Below are 9,434 nucleotides of genomic sequence, written 5' to 3' on the forward strand. Positions count from 1 at the left end.
AACAAGGGTAAGGAGAAGGGAAAACCAAGGGGGGGAGGGGGAGAGAGAGAACAGAAAGGGAGGGAAAGAGAGGGGGGAGGGGGAGGGAAGAAAAAGGGAGGGACTAAAAAGGGAAACATCAAGGGAGGGGACAAGGAGGACTGATTCAAAGTAAATCACTGGACTAAAAGGTAGAGCCGAAGAAGAAAAGGTTAGAATTAGGGAAGGCAATCAAAATGCCAGGGAGTCCACAAATGACAATCATAACTTTGAACGTGAATGGGATGAACTCACCCATAAAATGTAGACGAATAGCAGAATGGATTAGAATCCAAAACCCTACCATATGTTGTCTTCAAGAAACACACATGAGGCGGGTTGACACCCACAAGGTCAGAATTAAAGGATGGAGTAAGACCTTCTGGGCCTCAACTGATAGAAAGAAGGCAGGAGTGGTAATCATGATATCTGATAAAGCCAATGCAAAAATAGACCTGATCAAAAGGGATAGGGAAGGTAATTATATTTTGTTAAAAGGGACTCTAGACAATGAGGAAATATCATTAATCAACATGTATGCACCAAATAATATAGCACCCAAATTTCTAATGGAGAAACTAGGAGAATTGAAGGAAGAAATAGACAATAAAACCATACTAGTGGGAGACTTAAACCAACCATTATCAAATTTAGATAAATCAAATCAAAAAATAAATAAGAAAGAGGTAAAAGAAGTGAATGAAATCTTAGAAAAATTAGAATTAATAGACATATGGAGAAAAATAAATAGGGATAAAAAGGAATACACCTTCTTCTCAGCACCACATGGCACATTCACAAAAATTGACCATACATTAGGTCACAGAAACATGGCACACAAATGCAGAAAAGCAGAAATAATGAATGCAGCCTTCTCAGATCACAAGGCAATAAAAATAATGATTAGTAATGGTACATGGAAAACCAAATCTAAAACCAATTGGAAATTAAACAATATGATACTCCAAAACCGTTTAGTTAAAGAAGAAATCATAGAAACAATTAATAATTTCATCGAGGAAAATGACAATGGCGAAACATCCTTTCAAACCTTTTGGGATGCAGCCAAAGCGGTAATCAGAGGTAAATTCATATCCCTGAATGCTTATATTAACAAACAAGGGAGAGCAGAGATCAATCAATTGGAAATGCAAATGAAAAAACTCAAAAGCAATCAAATTAAAAACCCCCAGCAGAAAACCAAATTAGAAATCCTAAAAATTAAGGGAGAAATTAATAAAATTGAAAGTGATAGAACTATTGATTTAATAAATAAGACAAGAAGCTGGTACTTTGAAAAAACAAACAAAATAGACAAAGTACTGGTCAATCTAATTAAAAAAAGGAAGGAAGAAAAGCAAATTCACAGCATTAAAGATGAAAAGGGGGACAGCACCTCCGATGAAGATGAAATTAAGGCAATCATTAGAAATTACTTTGCCCAATTATATGGCAATAAATACACCAATTTAGGAGAAATGGAGGAATATATACAAAAATACAAACTGCCTAAACTAACAGAAGAGGAAATAGAATTCTTAAATAATCCCATATCAGAAATTGAAATCCAACAAGCCATCAAAGAACTTCCTAAGAAAAAATCCCCAGGGCCTGATGGATTCACCTGTGAATTCTATCAAACATTCAGAAAACAGTTAATCCCAATACTATACAAACTATTTGACATAATAAGCAAAGAGGGAGTTCTACCAAACTCCTTTTACGACACAAACATGGTACTGATTCCAAAACCAGGCAGGTCAAAAACAGAGAAAGAAAACTATAGGCCAATCTCCCTAATGAATATAGATGCAAAAATCTTAAATAGGATACTAGCAAAAAGACTCCAGCAAGTGATCAGAAGGATCATTCACCATGATCAAGTAGAATTCATACCAGGGATGCAGGGCTGGTTCAACATTAGGAAAACCATCCACATAATTGACCACATCAACAAGCAAACTAGCAAGAACCACATGATTATCTCAATAGATGCAGAAAAAGCCTTTGATAAAATACAACACCCATTCCTATTAAAAACACTAGAAAGCATAGGAATAGAAGGGTCATTCCTAAAAATAATAAACAGTATATATCTAAAACCAACAGCTAATATCATCTGCAATGGGGATAAACTAGATGCATTCCCAATAAGATCAGCAGTGAAACAAGGATGCCCATTATCACCTCTACTATTTGACATTGTACTAGAAACACTAGCAGTAGCAATTAGAGAAGATAAAGGAATTGAAGGCATCAAAATAGGCAAGGAGGAGACCAAGTTATCACTCTTTGCGGATAACATGATGGTCTACTTAAAGAATCCTAGAGATTCAACCAAAAAGCTAATTGAAATAATCAACAACTTTAGCAAAGTTGCAGGATACAAAATAAACCCACATAAATCATCAACTTTTCTATATATCTCCAACACAGCTCAGCAGCAAGAACTAGAAAGAGAAATCCCATTCAAAATCACCTTAGACAAAATAAAATACCTAGGAATCTACCTCCCAAGACAAACACAGGAACTATATGAACACAACTACAAAACACTCTCCACACAACTAAAACTAGACTTGAACAAATGGAAAAACATTAACTGCTCATGGATAGGATGAGCCAATATAATAAAAATGACCACCCTACCCAAACTTATTTATCTATTTAGTGCCATACCCATTGAACTACCAAAATACTTCTTTACTGATTTAGAAAAAAACATAACAAAGTTCATTTGGAAGAACAAAAGATCAAGGATATCCAGGGAAATAATGAAAAAAAAAACACATATGATGGGGGCCTTGCAGTCCCTGACCTAAAACTATATTACAAAGCAGCAGTCATCAAAACAATTTGGTACTGGCTAAGAAACAGAAAGGAAGATCAGTGGAATAGACTGGGGGAAAGCGACCTCAGCAAGACAGTATACGATAAACCCAAAGATCCCAGCTTTTGGGACAAAAATCCACTATTCGATAAAAACTGCTGGGAAAATTGGAAGACAGTGTGGGAGAGACTAGGAATAGATCAACACCTCACACCCTACACCAAGATAAATTCAAAATGGGTGAGTGACTTAAACATAAAGAAGGAAACCATAAGTAAATTGGGTAAACACAGAATAGTATACATGTCAGACCTTTGGGAGGGAAAAGGCTTTAAAACCAAGCAAGATATAGAAAGAATCACAAAATGTAAAATAAATAATTTTGACTACATCAAATTAAAAAGCTTTTGCACAAACAAAACTAATGTAACTAAAATCAGAAGGGAAACAACAAATTGGGAAAAAATCTTCATAGAAACCTCTGACAAAGGTTTAATTACTCATATTTATAATGAGCTAAATCAATTGTACAAAAAATCAAGCCATTCTCCAATTGATAAATGGGCAAGGGACATGGATAGGCAGTTCTCAGATAAAGAAATCAAAACTATTAACAAGCACATGAAGAAGTGTTCTAAATCTCTTATAATCAGAGAGATGCAAATCAAAACAACTCTGAGGTATCACCTCACACCTAGCAGATTGGCTAACATAACAGCAAAGGAAAGTAAAGAATGCTGGAGGGGATGTGGCAAAGCAGGGACATTAATTCATTGCTGGTGGAGTTGTGAACTGATCCAACCATTCTGGAGGGCAATTTGGAACTATGCCCAAAGGGCGACAAAAGAATATCTACCCTTTGACCCAGCCATAGCACTGCTGGGTTTGTACCCCAAAGAGATAATGGACAAAAAGACTTGTACAAGAATATTCATAGCTGTGCTCTTTGTGGTGGCCAAAAACTGGAAAACGAGGGGATGCCCATCAATTGGGGAATGGCTGAACAAACTGTGGTATATGTTGGTGATGGAGTACTATTGTGCTAAAAGGAATAATAAAGTGGAGGAGTTCCATGGAGACTGGAACAACCTCCAGGAAGTGATGCAGAGCGAGAGGAGCAGAACCAGGAGAACATTGTACACAGAGACAAACACACTGTGGTATCATCGAACGTAATGGACTTCTCCATTAGTGGCGGTGTAATGTCCCTGAGCAACTTGCAGGGATCCAGGAGAAAAAAACACCATTCATAAGCAAAGGATAAACTATGGGAGTGGAAACACCGAGGAAAAGCAACTGCCTGAATACAGAGGTTGAGGGGACATGACAGAGGATAGACTCTAAATGAACACTCTAATGCAAATACTATCAACAAAGCAATGGGTTCAAATCAAGAAAACATCTAATGCCCAGTGGACTTACGCGTCGGCTATGGGGGGTGGGGGGGGGGAGGAAAAGAAAATGATCTATGTCTTTAATAAATAATGCTTGGAAATGATCAAATAAAATATATTTAAAGTAAAAAAAAAAAGCAATGGGGGAAATGTAAAATACAAAAAAAAAAATTTAATATCATACTAGTGAGGAGATTACAGCAATATATCACAAAGATCATTCACTATGACCAGGTAGGATTTACACTAGGAATGTAGGCCTGGTTTAATATTAGGGAAACTATCAGTATAATTGACCATATCAATAACCAAAATAATAGAAATCAAATTATTATCTCAATAGATGAAGAAAAAGTCTTCAACAAAATACAACACCCATTCCTATTAAATATACTAGAAAGCATAGGAATAAATGGGTCATTTCCAAAAATAAGTAATATCTACCTAAAACCTTTAATAATTATCATCTGCAATAAAGATAAGTTAGAAGACTTCCCAAAAAGATCAGGCATGAAGCAAGATTGCCCATTATCACCACTATTATTTAATATTGCAATAGAAATACTTGCTTTAGCAATATGAAAAGAAAAAGAAATTGAAGAAATTAAAGTAGACAATGAGGAAACTCACTTTTTGCAGATGATATAATGTTATATTTAGAAAATCCTAGAGAATCAACTAAAAAAACTGTTTGAAATAATTAAAACTTTAATAAAGTTGCAGGTTATAAAATAAATCCACCTAAATCTTTGATATTTCAATAAATTACCAACAAAATCTAACAGCAAGAGTTAGAAAAAGAAATTCCATTGAAAATCACCCTAAAAATATAAAATACCTGGGAATCTACTTGCCAAGGAAAACACAGGAATTACATGACCACAATTATAAAACACTTTTCACATAATAAAGTCAGATCTAAACAATTGGAAAAATATTAATTGCTTATGGGTAGGCTAAGCTAATATAATTTAAATGATAATATTACCTAAATTGATTTAGTGCCATACCAATCAAACTACCAAATAATTATTTTATAGAATTAGAAAAAATAATTTTTAAAATTCATCTGAAAAAATAAAATTTCAAAAATATCAAAGGAACTAATGAAAATAAAAATTTGAAGGAAAGTGGTCTAGCAATACCAGATCTCAAACTATACTATAAAGCAGCAATCATCAAAACAATCTGGTACCAGCTAAGAAATAGAATGGTAGATCAATGGAGTAGATTACATACACAATACACAAGAGTAAATGGCCTTAGCAATTAGCAAAATAGCCTTAGTTTGATAAACCCAAAGAATCCACCTTTGGGCATAAGAACTCACTATTTAACAAATGCTGCTGGGAAAATTGGAACAGTGTGGCAGAAGCTAGGTGTAGACCAATATCTCACAACCTATGCTGAGATAGAGTCAAAATACATATATGATTTAGTGATACTATAACTAAATTAGGGTAATATGGAATAGTTTACTTGGCAGATCTTTGGAGAAGAGAATAATTTGTGACCAAATAAGAAACAGAGTATTATAAGAAGTAAAATGAATTGTTTTGAGTATATTATATTAAAAGGCTTTTATAAAAACAAAACTAATGTAATCAAGATCAGAAGGGAAACAACAAGCTGGGGGAGGGGGGAAGGGAGATGCTTTATAACAAATGTCTCTGATAAAGGTCAAATTTATAGAGAATTAAGTCAAATTTATAAGAATACAAGCCATTCCCCAAATGACAAATGGTCAAAGGATATGAACAAGCAATTTTCAGATGAAGAAATGAAAGTCATCAATAATTATATGAAAAATGTTCTAAATCATTCTCGATAAGAGAAACGTAAAGTAAAACAATGCTGAGGTACCATCTCATACCTATCAGATTGTTCAATATGGCAATAAAAAAAAAAGTGGTAAATGCTGGAGGGTGTGTTGCAAAATTGGGACACTAATACATTGTTGATGGAGTTGTGAACGGATCTAACCATTCTGGAGAGCAATTTGGAACTATGCCCAAAGGGCTATATATACCTTTGATCTGGTAGTACCACTACTGGGTCTATATCCCAAAGAGATAATAAAAAAAGGGGAAAGGACCCACTTGTACAAAAAATATTTATAGCAACTCTTTTTGTAGTAGCAAAGAATTGGAAATTGAGGGCATGTCCCTCAGTTAGGGAATGGCTGGATAAATGGTGGCACATGTTGGTGATGGAATACTATTGTGTTATAAGAAATGATAAGCAAAATGACTTCAGGAAAAGCTGAAAAGATCTGCAGGAACTGATGCAGAGTGAAATAAGCAGAACTGGGAGAACATTGTACACAAAAACAGCAATATTGTTCAATGATTATGAAAACTTGACTACTCTCAACAATGCAATGATCTGAAAGATTTATGACGAGGATGTTACCCACCTCCAGAACATCTTTCACATCAGCGTATTTATGGTTTTATTTTGGGGTTTTCGTTATGTATGAGTTTGCTCTTAGAACAATGACCAATATGGAAATGTGTTTTGCATGACAATAAAATAAAATTTTAAAAAAGAATCCTAGGACTTTAGGACATGTAATTATTTCCCACAGAAGAATGGTAATAGAACACTCTCTTGAACTCAGTTGTGCCAGTCTTGACATTAGATCTTATGGGCTCTACAATTCCTAGCACAGGACAACTGATCATTCCTCTGCCTCAGCAAAGAGTAGTCTTTTATCTAGCATGCCCATAGAGAAGATGAGGTGACATAAAGCATCCTGTAACATTATCCTACAGAGGAGAGATGAGACAGGAGCCAAAAAAGGCTGCCTCTCCCCCATCTTGCAAGGTAGAGAAGAAATCAAAGACAAAAGAAAGATGCCTATGTGTTAAAGCCTTACTTCCAATAGCAAGTCAAATCAGGACATACTCTAGGATCCAGGCCAGCTGTTTCTCCTCATCTCCCTGAGGGTTTCCAACAATGATCTCTCTTGTTTTGCCTTTCAAACCCCACTACATGTGAAGGTCATTGGAGATGCCAATCAGCCAATCCCTAAGTACTGACTTATTATGTGCCTGGCACACTAGCCACTAGTCACAAAGAATGACTTTTTCCCTAAGAACCAATTGGTTTTTAATCCAAGGAATCCTGCCCTATTTGTAAGAGGAAACCACCCACTCACTTCAGTCATCATTATTGGTGGGGACTCCCTTTTGTGACAAAAGATTTGTGCAAAACTTAGAAGTCATTCTGTACCTCCATCCTCAATCCAAGAGCTGAAGGTGCCACTTGTTAACTCTGGTATCATTGAGGGAGACTGAGAAGGCCACTTATTTCTTAATGAAAGGGAGAAGAGAACGCACCAAAGGAATAACTTCATCTACTTAACCATCTGGGGGGACACCAGCACTGTCCCACCTTCCCCTTCAGCCTCACCTTCCTAGCTCACATCCATGCCTTCTCTTAGCCCAATCAAAACACATGAAATATAATTTCTAAATGAACAATTGGGACAGATGGTCTGCAATAGATATTCATTTTGCAAAACTTTTTTTAAAAACAGTTTGGTTTTTGTTGGGTTTTTTTATTCTAACTGTCTGAGACACTTCCAGGGGTTTCACGGCACCTCTGACCTGTCTGCTCAGGGCCCTGTTTCCCAGGAAGCAAAATGATGAATTAATCAGAGCCAGTGTGTTAATGGTCTTCCCTGTCATCTTAACCCAAAGGAAAAGAATGCTTCTTTAGCACTGAACAGCTGTTTGGAGGCTGACAAACCTCTCATCACCTTTCAGATCTCATCCAGCACATAACCTGCTTCACCTTTTCCCATCTCCTCTCCTTTCTCCTTTTTCCTGTCTTCTTCTCTCCCTACTTCCCTCACCTCCCCGCATCCCCCAAGAGAATATTTCTTAGGCAAAATCCCTTTCATTTTCCCACAGAGACAACTGAAAGGAAAGGTTTGTCGGAGGAAGTCATCAAAAGGTACCCTGGAGATGATTTAAAGCACTTCCCTCTTTTTATAAATGAGAAAACCAAAGCCCAGAGACAAGGTGTGATTTTCCCAAGGTTATAAAAGTATTGAGTAATAGCACTAGGATTTAAATCTGGAACAAGGGCTTAAAAGCAAGAAAGGACATTGGAGATCATCTAATTCAATCTTCTCAGCTGTTTTGTTTTTTTTTAATGATTGCAACACTTTTCTTAATGGATGTTTTATTGATGACTTTTTTAATACCACAATTGATTCCCAATGTCTCCACCCTCTGTCCTCATAGAACCCTTCCTTGTAACAAAGTACTGATAAGCAAAACAAATCAAATTTTGAAGATGCCTGACCGTATATACCTTATTCAACACTGTAGTCTACTACCTTTCTACTAGGAGGAATGAGATTTCCTTTTCGACTGGTCCTCTGAAGTCCAGCTGGTCACTACACTAACTCAAGTGATCTTTCAGGGTTGTGTTCTTTTATATTATTGTAATAACTGTAAATTTTTCCAGATTCAGTTTATTTCATTCAATATCTAATCATATAAGTCTTCCCAAATTATTCTGAATTTTCATATTCATTTCTTCAGCCACAGTAATATTCTATACATTAATATAATGTGATATGTTGTTATTTCCAAGTCAATTTGGACCCTCTTTTTTCCCATTTCTTTGCTACCACTCAAGAGACTGCTATTGATGTTTTGATATATATGGGTCATTTCCTTTTGTCATTGATCTCCTTAGGGTATGTGCCTTCTCTATAGTTCATAATTGTCTGCAGAATATCAGCATCCTCATTTTTTTTTTCATAGGACCATCCTAACAACCTCTCTAGGGCAATTCCCATACTCAGTGGCAGATTGGGGTACATTAAACAATTTCTACCTATTCTCTCAGTACTCTAAGAGTAACCCTGAAGGGTTAAAGTTTCTGGCATTGTCATTCACAAGCCCCTACCAGTGTGCTTCCCACTGATTATCATCCGGTAGTCATAACTAGGTTTTAGCAATGGTATTTACTCAGATCATCATATAGCAAGAGTAGTAGTTACAAAATAACCTCCCTGCCAAAACCTAGGAAACACTCTCTCATAAATATGCCCCAGCAAAAAGTCTAGAGGTTGAATGGGTTTTAATGTAGGGTACAGTGTTTAAGAGACATATGTCTTGAACATATATGGTAAAGGGGCCCCTCAAAAGTCCTGGTACTGGGAGTCCTCTTCT

The sequence above is a fragment of the Monodelphis domestica genome, chromosome 5, assembly GCF_027887165.1.
Source record: "Monodelphis domestica isolate mMonDom1 chromosome 5, mMonDom1.pri, whole genome shotgun sequence".
Lineage (NCBI taxonomy): Eukaryota > Metazoa > Chordata > Mammalia > Didelphimorphia > Didelphidae > Monodelphis > Monodelphis domestica.